Source organism: Gossypium hirsutum, chromosome A07, assembly GCF_007990345.1.
Source record: "Gossypium hirsutum isolate 1008001.06 chromosome A07, Gossypium_hirsutum_v2.1, whole genome shotgun sequence".
NCBI classification, from domain to species: Eukaryota; Viridiplantae; Streptophyta; class Magnoliopsida; order Malvales; family Malvaceae; genus Gossypium; species Gossypium hirsutum.
Window position 1 is genome coordinate 8,980,783 of NC_053430.1, and position 17,073 is coordinate 8,997,855.

The 17,073-nt window shown below is 32.2% G+C and overlaps 1 non-coding gene across 1 annotated transcript; it reads left to right on the forward strand.

Moving 5' to 3' along the window:
* The first annotated feature begins 5,703 nt into the window (after positions 1–5,703).
* Positions 5,704–5,810, forward strand: LOC121204058 (small nucleolar RNA R71). The gene has a single exon (XR_005898986.1). It is a non-coding gene; the product is annotated as a small nucleolar RNA R71 (small nucleolar RNA).
* The last annotated feature ends 11,263 nt before the right edge of the window (positions 5,811–17,073 follow it).

Sequence of the window (17,073 nt, forward strand, 5' to 3'; positions counted from 1 at the left end):
TCAAAATAATGGCTTTAACTTGTTGAAGCTCATAATGAAAAAAAAAGCAATATGTAATTACATGAATATACATTTTTTTTAAGAATAAGAACAAGTCAAATATTTAGAACTACTAATTGAATAGGAAAACATAGCAAGGCAATTATTCAAATCAAAACTCAACAAAATGAGGATCAAATTAAATAGGGAAAATTCTCAAGGAATCGAAAAGAGGTTAATGGGTTAATGTTAAGGGTGAATTAAGAAGGAGGTTTTAAACTCAAGGGGGTTCACTGAGGGTTAATTATGAAGGTAGGCTTTTTAGGGAGTGAGTGGGTTAAAACCTAAGTACCTTTATCATCTCAGTATATCAAATAACAGGTGTGGTCTCAATATGTATAATCGAAGCAAGTTCTAGAATAACAAATCAGTATTGACTTACTCATAAGCAACAATAAAAGTGAGCAAGAATATATGCTCTAAAGGCTCAAAATCTCACAAAAATTCTGGCTTTTGATGTCAATCCTGTGAATTTCAAACTTCAAGATAATACCTAAATTTGGGGAAACAACCTAAAAATTTTTAATTCTCAAAAATCAACTTATCATGCTTGATTCTCTAATATCTTAAAGTTTAAACAATCAATGCACAATTACCTATGATTTAATCCAAAATATATAAATAAAAATAATAAGTCAATCAAAATTCATTCTAATAGTAATATGAGAAAAGTACTTAAGAACAAGACAAAATTCAGGGATTTTCTGATAGTGATATGATTAACCTCCCCACACTTAAGATGTACATTGTCCTCAATGTACAAGGAAAGATAAGAACAATATAAGCATAATATCATAAAAGAGGGAAACAAGCGAAACTACCCTAAATTTTTGGATGAAATTCTTGAAATAGTGAAAGCAAAAATTGTATATAGAGCAAATGAAAGGCATGATTCTGAGTTACTAATAAGAAAATAAACACAACTGTGAAGAGAATTAAAGGGTTACTCGTTAAGAAACAACCATAATAATTAAAATAAAGTTCAAAAGAGGAAAATAAAATAAAAGAAAAATAAAAATAAAAATAAACATAAAAATAAATAGACTCAATGGTCCTCATCATCAGATGTGAGTGTCGTCGGTGCTAGAGGAGTAATATGTAAATGCTGACAGATCTGTTGCAAAGTCGCATCAAGACTGTCAAACCACTCAGTACAATACTGACAGAAACTCATGAACTCCTCATAGGACACTCCTTGAGAGTTAGCATAGGAGGGAGTATGTAGATGACTCGATAGTGGAGACTGTGGTGGGTCTTTGTGATAGGGAGGAACATCATCAGTGAAGTCCTCTAACTCATCCTGGTCATCAGAGTGGATGAGTCTGTACTGAAGAGGGTCGAAACCACAGTGTCGCTCTATCATCCTCATGCGAATCATACTAGAAATTCCCTAAGGAGACATCTAGCCTACTAGTGTGAGTGTCGATAACATCTCTGGATTGTTGAAGAGGATGAAGTGTCGAGCGAGGTGAGTCACGAAGCGGCCAAGGCAGATGGGGCCCCTCCTATGGCGGTCTGTCTGGTGGCGAAAAGCAAGGGCAATAAAGTATGCCAAATCAAATACATGACCAATCGCCATGCTCTATAAGAAGTAAGCATCTAATGATGCCGGTGCTCTCTCTTCTCCCAGTCAAGATGTGAGCCAATATGGCATGGATGTAGCATAGTATTGGGGGAAGAGAAGTTCCCTTTAAGCAACTTGCGTCATAGGGAACAGTACTCGCCGTAAGGTCGGTCCAACAACAGGAGGGCGAGTGGTGTGTGTGACAGTAAAGATGTAAAAAAATCTCGGAAGCCATAAACTCCGCTATGTACAGGCCCAAAGCAGCTCCAAACTCTGATACAATCATGTGTCTTAGGAGTCTACCCAGTTTAAAAGTGATAGTACCGACCTTGTCATAGGTATTCATCACATGCTGTAGATAAAAAGTAGTGCGAAACTCCAAGGTAAGCTCCGAATAGGTGGGCTCGATAATCGCAAAGAATAGATCCCACAGGGCAGTGGCGAGATGGAATCAATCAAGGTGGGCAAGATGGACCTACTCCAAGGCGGTCCAATCTATGCAGTAGCCTACTCCCAATGATCGTGCACGGAGGAGCTAGAATAAGTCGTCCTGTGGGCCTGACAAAAATTAAAGCAGAGGGTGACGAGCTTCGGTCAAGACACTCGAGGAGGTTGTGCCAGGACCCTTCTATTTTTTCGAAGCTGGGACGATAGTTTTCTTGCCTCGTGTGTTTGTCATAATAGATCTACAAGTGGTAAAAGATTGTATCAATGAATCAATTTAACGAATCAACACAATAAGCAAGTTCATATTTAAGCAACCTAGTTCAGCTCAACACTTTGGACAAAATCATAATAAAAATAATAATCAAGATGCAATTTATCGAACAAAAATCAAGTAAGAGTAAATAGAACTAATAGTAATCACGAATAAAAATGGAGAAGCAAGACTGGTAAGAAAGAGATGAGAAATTTTATCTACTAAAACAACGGAAGTAAATAACATTACTGAATGAAAAGTGAAATAGAAAATGGCCAGAATTGTTATGAAGAAGCAATATTCAAGAGCCAAATAATCAAGAGTAGCTAAATATCACAGTATCTAAATAAAACTTTACTAAATGCATGAATAATCTAATATTAATTAAAAAAATGGAGAGTAATAAAATTAAGAATACTAATAATAATAAAAATAGAATAAGAATAACATGTAACCGATGGTTGTAGTTTAAGGTTGTCGGTGAATGGCGATCGAATAGTGGGAGGAGTTGTGCGACGGGGTGAGGGTCGTGCGACAAGGGAGGCTGCTGTTGGGGCGAAGGGGACGGGCTAGTAGCCGTGTTGGTAGGGGGAAAAAGAAGAGGGAAAGGGAAAGAAAAGGGATGAAATGATGGGTGAAAGAGGAGATGAGAGAAAGCTAGAAAAAAGAAGATGAGAGGGGGAAGGGGAAAAGGGGGCGACCAGCGGTGGGTGACGGTGGCCAGAGTAGGGGGAAAGAGAAGGGTGGCTAAGGTTAATTTTGAGTGAAGAAGACAAAAGATGAAAAAGAAACTAGGGGTTAGGATTTTTAAGGTGACACGGTCATGTAACGGTCCGTGTTACGTCACACGATCGTGTCACACGCCCGTGTTTTTTTAATTTAAGCTCGTGTTCGTCGAGGAAAATAATGGCCTACTCATCACACGGCCAAGGACAAGCCTGTGTGTCCAGGTCGTGTAGTTCACACAACCGTGTCGCACAGCTGTGTGCTATGTCCTTCGCTTCTCCCATGCCCGTGTGGCTCGCCCACACGTCCGTGTTGTCCGGCCGTGTCTCGTACACGGCCGTGGGCCTTTCCTATGTGGCTCTCTAACTTGTTTAAAATTCGAAAAGGTAAGCTCCAAGTTTCACACGACCAAGGACACGCCCATGTGTCCTGGCTGTGTGCTTCATACGGCCGTGTGGCTCAAGTTTATGGCAGTGTTATGTTGATTTTTGGGAAATTTTAGCCCTGTTTTTATATGGCCAAGGACACACTCGTGTGTCCTGGCCGTGTGGCCGTGTGGGTCATTGTACCTGTATTAAAATATGAAAAATAGATAAAATAAACTAGTTAGTGGTGTTAGTGCTCGGGTTGCCTCTAAAGAAGCGCTTATTTAGAGTCTAAGCTCGACTTTACCTCTTATTTTCCTGGTCATAATGGGTCGAGGAGTTGGAACTTCTCATTCTTGCTATCAATCTTATCAAAATAAGGTTTTAGACGAGTACTATTTACCTTAAAAGTGTGAAATTTAGAATGAGTTACATCGACTGTACCGTATGGGAAAACGTTGAGCACCGCAAAAGGGATTGCTCTATTAGGTTCAGAAGTGGCAACACGAGGGTCTGCTTCATCTAGCAGTACTTTGTCTCCAACCTTAAGTTGATTCTATTTACCTTTAAGTTTGTCATGGCACTGCCTTGATTCATCGTGTATTCTCGGTTTCTCCTTAGTCTGTGTTCGCTATTCATCAAGTTCCTCGATCTGTAGCCTTTGCTCTTCATGGATAGTCTTGTCATACATGGACTGGAACGTGGCTCATTTGTACTTCTCAAAAGTTTTTTTTGTAAAGAGGGATGAACAACAAGGTTACTCACATTAAAAGAACTTGTGTAATCATCTCTATCACTAGTCTTTCTGACAGAATCATGAGCTTGGAGTTTAATCATGTCATCGCCTACCCGAAGTATTAACTCACCTGTACCGACATCAATAACAGTCCTAGCAGTTGCTAATAATGGTCGTCCTAAAATTAAAGGAATGTCACTATCCTCATCCACGTCTAAAATAACAAAGTCTACTGGAAATATAAATTTGTCGATTTTAACAAGCACATCTTCAATTATACCCTTAGGAAAGTTAATGGTTTTATCAGCCAATTGAACGTTCATCCTAGTTTGTTTGGGTTTCCCAAGACCTAGTTGTTTAAACAATTTATAAGGCATAACATTAATACTTACCCCTAAATCAGCTAGAGCATTGTTAACATTCAAACTACCAAATAAACAAGGAATCGTAAAACTCCCTGGATCTTTCAACTTGTTGGGTAGCTTGTTTTGTAGAATAGCTGAGCAGACTTCATTTACCTCCACATGAGATGACTCATCTAACTTTCGTTTGTTTGCTAAGGATCTCCTTTAAAAATTTAACTGCGTTTGGCATCTACGAAAGAGCTTCAATAAATGGTAAGTTAATATGTAATTTTTTAAGTAGTTTAAGGAATTTACCGAATTGTTCGTCTGTGTGGTCTTTCCTTGTCACACTAAGGTATGGCAGGCGAGGTGTGTACTCTTTACTTACCGATTTTGGTTCATTGTAGCTTAGCTCAACCTTACCCTTGCTTACCATAGCTTCTTGACTCGTTTCAGATTTAGGTTCAGCTAACCCTTCTTCATATTGAACAGTAATCGTATGAAGCTGCTCTCTTGGGTTAGTCTCGGTGTTGCTAGGTAAGCTACCTTGTGGTTGTTCTGAGATCAGCTTAGCAAGCTGACCTATTTGAATTTCGAGCCCTTGAATCGACACTTGCTGATTCTTAAGCGCGATTTCAGTGTTTTAGAAGCGTGTTTCTAACACCGAGATGAACTTTGTAAGCATCTCTTTAAAGTTCGATTTTTTCTCTTGCTGGTAAGTTGGATGAGAGCTTGGAGAGGGTTGTTGTCTTTGGTTTCCTTGACCACCCCACGAGAAATTGGGAAGGTTCCTCCAACCTGCATTATAATTGTTATTATAGGGGTTATTTTGAAGTCTAAAATTGGTACCTATATAGTTGACTTGATCGCTCTCTATGCTTAGGTTATAGAATGGATATTTTGTGCTATGCACCCCTCCTTCATTTGAATCACACCTCATTACTAGATGTACCTGGGTAGAACTATACAAATCGTCAATCTTTTTACTCAAAAGCTCTACCTGATTAGATAGCATAGTGACCGCATCGAAGTTGAAAACACCAGCTATTTTTGTTGGCTTTGTCCGCATAACTTACTATTGATAATTATTCAATGACATTTTCTCTATAAATTCATAAGCATCTTCACCTGTTTTATTATTTATAGTTCCATCGACAGGTGCATCGATCATCTATCTAGTTGAAGGATTTAAACCGTTGTGGAAGGTTTGATCCTGTAACCATAGAGGTAACCCATGGTGAGGGCACCTTCTCAATAAGTCATTGTATCTCTCCTATGCATCATAAAGTGTTTCTAAATCCATCTGCACAAAAGAAGAGATATCATTCCTCAACTTAGTCATTTTAGCCGACGAAAAATATTTAAGTAAAATTTTTTCGGTCATTTGCTTCCAAGTAGTGATTGACCCTCGTGGTAACGAGTTCAACCACTGTTTAGCCTTATTCCGTAATGAAAAGGGAAACAGCCGAAGGCGAATGGCCTCGTCAGAAACGTCATTGATCTTAAATGTGTCGTAAAATTCCAGAAATTTTGTTAAATGAGTGTTTGGATCCTCGTCCTGCAAACCATCAACTTGAACAAACTGTTGTATCATTTGAATCGTGTTTGGCTTCAGTTCAAAATTATTTGCAACAATAGTAGGTCTAACTATACTCGATTCAGTTCCTGTTAAAGTAGGTTTAGCATAATCATACATAGTACGAGGATAAGGATTCTGATTTACTGGATTTACAGCAACTGCAGGAGGTAACGGATTATTTTGATTTTTCACCATCTCTTCGGTAATATCGGTCTCGTCCTCTTGCTCTTCCTATATATACTGTAGCCCTCGCCTTATTTCTCTTCGGTTTCTGTGAGCTGTACTCTCTATTTCACTATCAAAAAGTAAAGGTCTTGACGGGTTCCTTCTAGTCGTAAACTAGAGATTCTGGCCAGAAACAAATAACATGGAGATTAGAAGAGAAGTAAAAAAAAATTAAATTCAAACAAAAAGTAATTTGCAATAAAAAAATGGCCAAAGTAATAAAATTCAAGTGTTCCTAATATCTTAATCCCTGGCAACGACGCCAAAAACTTGATGGTCGCTAAATTAACTAAAAATTCGACTAAGGCAAGCGCACCTATCGAACATTAGTATAGTTATGGTGAGACCGAAAATATCGTATCCACAATGACTAAAAGTACTAGTAATTACTATCTTTTTATTATCTAGCCTAAGAATTAAAGGGTTGTTTTTAAACTAAGATTAACTATCTAATTAACTAAGAACACGACAGAGATAAAAGTTGGAAAATACTTTTGGAAAACAGATAGAGAAGATAATACCCAAGGAAGAATCCACCTAGACTTCACTTACTACTTCTGAACTTGACGATTTATTCACTTGACTTAATCCGTAAAAATCCCTAGTTTATGTTAATATCTCTCTCGAGACTAAAAACAACTGACTCTAAGTTGATTAATTGAAATCACTTTCTAATTAAATCATCTATTGTCGCATTAACTCGATCTATGGATTCCCTTATTAGATTTGATTCTAATCTGGCAGATTTATGTTGTCCTATCTCTAGGATTGCAATCAACTCCGCTTAATTATGCTAGATCTACTCTTAAACAGGGACTTTTGCTATGAATAAGCACATCAGACTTGAATTAATATCCTGAAATATTAAAGCAAGAATTAAGAACACATAATTAAGAATAAGAACAAGTATTTATCATATAATTCAAATAGTAATAAGATTCGTCTTAGGTTTCATCTTCCCTAGGTATTTAGGGAATTTAGTTCATAACGATGAGGGAAACATCTCAAAATTGATAAAACTACAAAACATAAAGAAACCCAAAAAACTTCGGTAGAAATTGAATGGAGATCTTTAGTCTTGAAGTAAATCCTACTTCCGAATTGATTCTAATGGCTGTCTTCGAGTATTCTCTGCCTTCTACTATCTATTTTTTTCCCTTTGATCCTCTTCTAGGGTGTTTATATAGACTTTGGAGTGCCCAAAATAGCCTAAAATTAGCCTTTTCCGAATAGAATTAGACTTGGGCTTGATAGGGACATGGCAGTATGCCACGCCCGTGTGAAGGTGTTCAGGCCATGTGCAATTCTGACGTGGTTTAATACCGACACGACCATGACACATGGGCTTGTAGCCTGCTCTTGTGTCTAACACGGGCGTGTGGATTACCCGTGTGGAAGTGCTTAGGCCGCGTGGAACACTGAAATCAGCCTATTTTGTTCATTTTTGGCTCGTTTCTTGCTCTTTTCACTTTCCTATGCTCTCTTGAGTATAAAACATGAAATTAAAGGATTAGGAGTATCGAATTCAATAAAACTAATGATAAGTCATCCATAAATATGCCAAGCATGGGATAAAAATATGTATATATTATGGTTTATCAATCATGCATGCTTTAAGGGGTAACACATAGGTGTATTTTGAAAATGATGTGTATATAAAACTTCTATTTATTAAGACCTTGTTTTGATGAAACTATTATAAAGTATTAATGTTTGAGTTAAGTCAATGTTTTTTATTTCTGAATTTTTCTTATTTAAGTTTATACGCCATATGTTTTGGATAATATTACAAATTGGTAATGTCTCTTTTACTTTAATAGAATAACAATTAAAAAAATGTTTTATAACTATAACCTTGTAATAATTATTCGAAGCTTCCATTGAAAAGTTTTTAAGTCAATCTGTTTTTAGTTAATGACACATCATACTCAGGTCATATTATAGAGTCAGGTTTGGCATGTTAAAATCTTATATATATATATTAATTGTGAAGTTACTTATCAATTTAGGTAGTGAAAGATTGATGATATTAATAGTTAATAGTTTAGTTAATTTTTATAAGCTATACACCTAATTTAGGAAATCTTTAGACGCTTGTAAGATATACATTAACTCGATATTTTCATCTTAATTATTAACCCTAGATCTATTAATAATAGATATAGATTAATAAGTTGCATTAATTGAAGATTATTTCACCACTACAAATTTTTGGACATTATTTCCACAATTTAACTTTTGATTGATTCCTATAGTTTTAAATTGATTTAATAGATTAGATTAACAGAACTAACAATAGTAAGGTAAAGTCTCAAATATCATGCATCAACATAAGATATTATATATACATGCCATATTGCACATAGAATCGAAATAGTAAAAATACTCTATTCACCCTCTACTTCCTATAATATAAAAAACTACTTCTAAAATAAATTATCTCATAATATTTATATCTTTCCGTAATACCCCCCAAGTTGGAGCATGCAAATCGTAAATGCCCAACTTGCTAAAACAATAATCAAATCGTTTCTTTCCCATAGCATTTGTGAATATATATGTTAGCTGATCTGCAGTAGAGACATATGAAAGGAAATAAGACCTTCCTAAATTGCATCCTAAATAAAATAACAATCCACCTCAATATGCTTTATACGTTCATGAATAAAAGGATTATGAGCAATAAGTAGAGTAGACTGACTATTACAAAACAAAGGAATAACTTAAGGGTGATGCATCCCGAGACTAAGCAATAGAGTCTTTAACCATTTCAATTCACAAGTAACAAAGGCCATAAAATGATACTCTTTTTCAGTTGAGGATCGAGAGACGGTGTGTTACTTCCTAATAAACATGAGCCAGCCAATTAGATACCATCAAGTGATGGGGCATGCAACCCAATCTGAGTCAGGCAGTGGTATCGCGATACCCAAGCTTCAGTATCACAATTCCCAAAATAGTAGCAAAATTGAGGTATAGAGGATTTCGGTGTTGTGATGCCACTAGAAAAGGAGTTAATTTCTTTACTTCAGCACCTTCAGGGATATCACAACTTCCATGGCATTGGTGTTGCAATACTCACACTGAATGACATTGTCCTCGGCTTTAAGCCCTTATTGTCTCCCTACACCAACTTAATTACATTGTTAGGTTCTCCATGGTATTTTTGGACAATTTGGGTCTCAAAAGAGTGTAAAACTAAATAAAAACATTTATTAATGCTTAGAACTAAAAAATCGACAAAAAACATATAAAAGACACTTAAATTGCTTGAGAATAAGCTTTTCAAGTGTACTGGAGAGCCTAATTTAACATATCAAATTACGATAGATCACTCCTATATCTTAGTGCTCTGTTGGTACAGTTTGGACATAGAAATCATTTTTAAATCTCAGTTCTTACATCCCTAAGCTAGCATACACTGACTTTCTTAATACCTGTGCTTAGTGAGTTAGCTAGGCCAGTTCACTAGATTCAAATTTCTTGATATCAAACGTAGTGGCAAATGATGGGAAAGAAATGGTGTGTATAGCTGAGAATGTGGTTAAGCAAGGGAGTAGTTTGAAAAAGTTTCAGAGATAGTTTTGGGAGTTAAAATGCCAAAATGCCAATAGTTCTTATCACCAATTATGATGGGCTCTTATTTTTAGATTATAGGAAATGAAAGTTACAAAGCATAACAATTAATAAGAGTAATGAAATGGACTTTTCCATTACAAAGACATTAATATTTTTTATTAATAAAAAGTTTAAATTATTGGTAATAGTGAATAGAGAACCAAAGTTCACTATGTTTCTAAAAGCAAAAAAGGGACACTTACAGGAAAAAGATAAGAGAAAACCTCTTAATTACCTCTATATATGATCCACCAAGCTGAACTCTCTAAAAAATCAAAAGAGGGAAAACAACCCAAGAATCTCACCATATTCAAAGGTTATTTCCACTTTTTTCTGCTTTGGTGAAGTAGTACCTATGGAACATCTTTTACGGAACTTCTATTCGAACACAAGTTAGTCTCAAAGAAGAGTTGCTTCTTAATGAGAGTTGTTCATAAATAAGTGTTTTCCTGACCTATTCCAAGTGTGAGTTGTTCTTAGCATAATTGTTCTTAGTAGATGTTATTTTGAACAAGAGTTATACTGTGGTGATATTTTTTTGTAAAAGCTATTCTAAACAACGATTGTTATGAACATTATTATTCTTGAAATGTGATTATTCTAAGCAAGAAATGTTCTGAACATTAGCTATTCTCAACAGGAACCTTTCTCAAATTGCAACTACATCAAATGACAATTGTTCCGAGCATAGCTATTCTCAAACAATATCATGAACAACAACAATTCTTAACAAGAATAATTATTTGGGAAGAGAAAGCAAGTGAAAAAAACGATGATACTTGTTTTGAGTTAATGTTGTTACTAACCATGGAAGCACAACTTCCTTAAACACAATTTTATTTATCTCTTGATAGAGATAAAACATTAATAACCAAAATCAAATATCTACTTAAATTAATAATGAAGATCAGAAAAAAGTTTTATCTTTCATTACCTTACATGTACAAAAACAGGATAAAAGGATAGAAGAGACTTGTTCAATACAATGAACAAAAAAATTTACAAAATAATAGTTATAAATAATTATAATGAGTAGATATATATATAGTATATTAATAACCCTAAGCTTAATTTTATTTTATATTGAAAATTAAAAGGTAAATTATATAATTGGTCATCCAATTTTCATAAGTTTTTATTTTGGGTATAGAAAAATAAAAATTTTTTAAATTAGACACTGCTATTAACAATCATTTTTGTTTTAATCACCCAACTATAATTAGTATCATTTTGGTCACCTACTATTAATTCAATGTTACAGTATACTATATTTTAGTCATCTAACTTTAAAAGTATTTGTTTTTGCCACTCATTTTATCTTTTTAAAAAATTATTTTAATTTTTTCTTTTTTTAGAATTCTTTTTTTCTTTTTTTTCCAAGGGAAAGGAGGAAAACATAGAGTTTTATGGGGAAACTATTTGGGGTTTTATAAGAAAAACTTGGACTTTTACTGTGAAAAAATATTTTGTAATTTTAAATTTTTTTAAATTAATTTTAGTATTTTTTGTCAAAGAATTATTTAAGTTTTTATAAGAAAAATGATTTTTATCTTTTTAGTTTTCTTTATTGTTTTTAGAATTAATTTTAATTTTCCTAATAAAGAGAAAAACCTGAGGTTTTATAGAAAGTTACTTTGATTTTTACAAGGACAAAACATTTTTTTAATTTCCTTTATTTTTTACTCTTTTAGAATTAATTTTTTTTTCAATAATAAGGGGAAAACATGGGTTTGTTCGGGGAAAAACTGAGATTTTTACAAACAAAAAAAAAAAGAAGAAGAAAGGTTCCTGAATTTCTTGTAAAATTGCGGGGAAAAAATTGGGTTTCATCTCCACAGTGGACTAACTCAATTTCTTGTAAAATCTAAAAAAAAAATTGAAAGAATGGGTAAAATTATTTTTAAAAAAATAAATGAGTAATCAAAATAAAAATTTATTAAATTTTGATGGTTGAAAAAAGTGTACAATAATATTGAATTAACGGGGTGACTAAAATGAGAGTCATTTACTCAAAATTAAGTAATATTGATATAGATGGAATGAATTTAAAAGTAGGACCTATATCCAACAACAATTATTATAAGTTTGGGTCGGTAAGAGCATCTGTTAACGGGCCAAACCTAAGTGTTTAAAACAACCCCGACATCCGAGAAGCAGCCCAAAGACAAGTGTCCAAAATTGGTATATTTATATCATTTTTATTTTATTTGGATTAAATTTATTCCATAATTTAATTATTAACTGATTTAAATCCTACACCACAACTTCACCAAAAAAAATTAAACAATATTATAATTATGAAAACCTAATATTTCATCCTTTAAAAGGAGTGAATCAATTTTTCTTAATTTTTAGGGTTAACATAAAAGGAAATTGAGTTTTTTATATGCAATGTAAATTATGTCTTTTCATACAAATTCTGTTTTTTCCTAACACTTTTTCAAAAAAAAAAAATGAACTTTACACAAAAGTTGCATTCTTTTGATATAATTAGTCAAAATGCATCTTTGGATAAAGATAATTATTATAATGACTTCATAAAAATATATTTATACAAACTAATAAGTAGCCCACCAAAGTAGTCAATTTGACTCAATTATGATATATTAATTTTCTATTTTCCAATAAGTTTCTTCAATTTCCATTCTTTTTTATTTCTTTAAACATTTTATTTGTTCATTTAGACAAACAAATTTTGAAGGCTTGAAGCCAACATTATTAATTACAACCAAGCAATGTTTCATGGATGCTTATATATTTTTTTTAAATCATATCATTTTTTAAATAAAAATGTTAACGTTAAAATTTTTTTAATAATATTGGGGTTATAATTATATAACAGTCTACATATACTTCATATTGATATGATATTATTTATCTTATTTTCCACATTAACAAATAATTTAGAATTTATAAATATATTCAAAATTAATATATATATATATATATGAAGTATATGTGAATTACCATAAGGATTGCCATGTTTAAAAATTTAACATTTTAGTTAACATTTTCGTTAAAAAATCAATTACTTTTAAAAGATTGATAATAAAATTAAACTATTTTTAAAAAGTTGATGATTAAATTTAAATATTAAAAAATTACATAAAATTGAGGCGAAATTTAGCCTTTATTTTGTTGAATTAATGTGTACTTTTCCAGAGCAATGGGCAGTAATATTATATTGAGGATTCGGCATTTAGTTGAAGATAATCTTTTTAAAATAAAAATAAATAAATCTACTATTTTATTTTGAGAAAAAAGACATTATATCCATTGAATGGCAGACACATTATACTGTCTTTGAATTATTGTTCACGAAAGGGTTGATCAATTCTTTTCCTTTTCAATACCTCCCGACCTGTCCATAAAACCAAATAAACTAATCACAAACTTAACACAAATATGTTTTTTCGGGTAAAAGTATCATGAAATACTTTTAATTGGAGTTGGATTATATTTTTTTTATTCAAAAAATAGATAAATTAGTTCTTATACGTTAAATTAAAGAATAAACTGATTTTTTTATTAAAATTCTATCAATTTCTACTATTATGTGACGATATATCACAATCTAATTGTTTGAATTAGCCCCTCCATGTCAAAAAATTTCATCAACTTCATTATTTATTAAAAGCTTCATTCATTTTGTTTGAATTAATCCCTTCATGTCTGCATAAAGCAAATGCATCATGTCAAGTATTACTATCTAACTGCTTCCTCAATCATACCAACACTTAGCAATAATAAAAAAATGGTAAAATACAATCTAACTCTTAATATAAATTTTTTTATGATACTTGTACCTAAAATATTAATGTTAATGTTAATTGATAGTGAGAGGTAGGTGACATTTGCTTATCCTTAAAGAAAAAAACCATGTTAAATCATACACTAATTCATTGTTAAAAAGAAAGAATGATTGATTTTGTAGATGAAGATAAAAAGAAGCAATGTATTGTTGAAATGAGAGTATAGAATTACAAAAGGGCCCTCAACCATATATATATATATATATATATATCTTCCTATTGTTGTTTTTCTTTTAACTCTTTAACATGGATTATTATGGTTATAATTTGGAATTATTAAAAGATGAAAGACTAAGGCTCACCCCTGTCCCACCCTCCGGCCCCGGCACCGCCGTGATTGCCTCTAACAACCACGTGTTATCATGTAATTAGATATTGGCACGTGGGGTGAGGGCTTAGGATAGCTAATCAAATATTATTACAACAATGAGTAATTCCTTTATTACCAATATTTTTCAAAATCATATGATTAAATTTATTAAATTTTATATAAATCTGGAATTCAGTTTGTGTAACATTTTCTTTTCTTTTCTAGGATTACTAGCTGTAAAAAAGGTGTTAACATCAAAACTAGCTATCAATTTTAATTTAACATACAATGTCATGCTTTAATTTGCATATAATTTTTTAAAACTATGTTATTGAAAGAAGTAAAGTTAGAAATTGTTTTTGGGGCCAAAAATTAAATAACAAATTTTGAAATTGTGGTTACTGTTGAAGCCATCTTTTTTTTTCGAAATTTTAAATTTAATAAAAAACGGGGATCGACTTTTGAAAAACAAATACATGGAGTCGCCACCGATCTTTTGTTTTGATGTGATCGGATCACCTAAGAATTTGGTTATTGCAATAAAACATTTTGATTTACTAAAACAACGATCCTGGTCTACAAAAATACGAGAAAACGGGCTCGGGAGTCGGTTACATATGAGGAAGGATTAGCACCCTCACTACGCTCAAAATTGGTACCAAATCGATTAGATACTGTCCTTATGTCTACAATAAAAAATGTTTTTGAAATGTGTTGCTTTTTAATAACATTTGAATAACCTGAGTTGGTTGCCAAAAATCTTCTTGTTTCGACGCCCGAAAATTTATAATTCGAAAATCACAAAAGGGTGCTCAACTATTTGGTCCAACAAAAAACCGTAACCCAGCACGGTAAGGCACGATTTCTCGATCCAAACATTGAACATTGCCTCGCCTTAGAAAATGCGAGTGAAATTCCAAAGGGATATTCGATTATTTGGTGCAAACGGGAGATTGCAACCCGGCACGATAGGACACTACTCCCTGAATTGCCAAACATCGAGTATTTCCTTTGTTTTAAAGAGTTTTTAGAAAACGTGAGTGAAATTCCGAAGGAATCTTCGATTGTTTTGAACAAAATGAAAATGCGCAACCCAGCACGATAGGGCACGATTCTCAAATCGCCAAACATCAAAGATCACTTCCGTTTTGAAAGGTTTTTAATGAACATGAATGAAAACCGAAAGGAATATTCGATTGTTTTAAACAAACGAGAAACACCACCCAGCACGATAGGGCATGATTCCCGAATTATCAAACACCGAGTATTGCCTTCGTTTTAGAGGATTTTTTGAAGACATGAGTGAAATTTTGGAGGGATATTTGATTATTTGAAGCAATCGAGGAATTGCAACCCAACACGTTAGGGCACGATTCAGCGAATTGCCAAATATCGCACATCGCCTTCGTTTAAGGGATTTTTTTTTAAAGACATGGGTGAAATTCTAAAGGGACCTTCGATTACTTTGAGCAAACGAGGAATTGCAACCCAACACGTTAGGGCACGATTCCACGAATTACCAAATATCGAATATCGCATTTGTTTTAAAGAATTCTTAATAGTTGTGAAACTAGTTTAAAACGCATTAATTCGATTTGAAATAAGACGAAACTAATCATAAAATTTGAATTTTATAAAACCACATTTTAAAAATCGAGTGGAAAACGATGAATGGGGTAATATGTGTACGCATAAAAATACGACAATGAAAAATGAAGATAATACAATTTATTTAATCAACTACAAGAACTTAAATGACTAAGCATAACTAGTTTGGAAGTATAACTCAATTTCAACCATGCATGGAGAATAATTAACATGACAATATGAAACAATGAATAAATAATATGCAACGATAACATATATGACATAATAAAATGATTACTATTAGATACACAAACAAAATGCAAATCGAAGAAATAGCATGGTATAAAACTATTTTAAAGTAATGACGAATAAATGGGCACATAAAATGCGGGTTGACAAATTTGTATATATAAAAAACTAGGGCTAGATATTTAGTTTTTTGAAATAGACATTATAGAATGAAAGTTTGAATCAAGTTGCATGTGAAATATTTTAAACACAAGTGCATTCAAAAGTTGACAAACTACATGATGATTTATAAAACATATATACATGTGAATCTATCGAAAGACATAAAATTAATAATGAGATATATATAAATTTTCAAAATAATCTAAAAATTGTACACATCCCTATATTAAAACATTTAAAATAATAGACTATATATACACAAAAGCAATATAATATGAAGATATACTCAAACAAAAATAATTTTATAATAAAAAACAATGAAATTTCCAAAATTATTTCATATATGTTTATAGAGAAAATACTTGATAAATCACAAAGCAAAAAGCATTTTAAATATAAAAAAACTATTAAAGTAATAAGTGTATTAATATATATATACACATAATAAATTTAAAAGTAATTACATGTAAAATAACATAGAAATGATAATATGCATAGGGCTAAATTAATTTTATTATAAATTGCACAATAGATTTAAAAAACATGCTTATATATATATAAAACTATATGTATAAAATACATTGATTTAATAATATGTAAATCAAGTTTGGGTATCTATAAATATGTATGCTCGCATAACGATGATTTAAAAGACATATTATAAGATTTATATAATATAATATAAAAATGTGTTTAAAGGATATCATATATACATAAAAAATATAATTTTAATAATATGCATGAAATAGAAATAAAAATAACTTTGTTATAAAATACATGGGTTTAGGGAAGTGTATGAATCAAACATCCGACTCAATATATCTATGCATGTACAAAAAGAATTTTGAAATGAATGATGTATAAAATAATTTCATGAAACCAATTGCTTTAGGTTAATGACACATATTGACAATGCACACATAAATATGATGATATATGAGAGAGTATAAAACAAATAAATTGTAAGTAGAATGGATTAAGATATATACATATACACATACGATTTGAACTATGTAAGGCTAATAAAATAGTCCATGATAGTATATTGCAAGGTGAA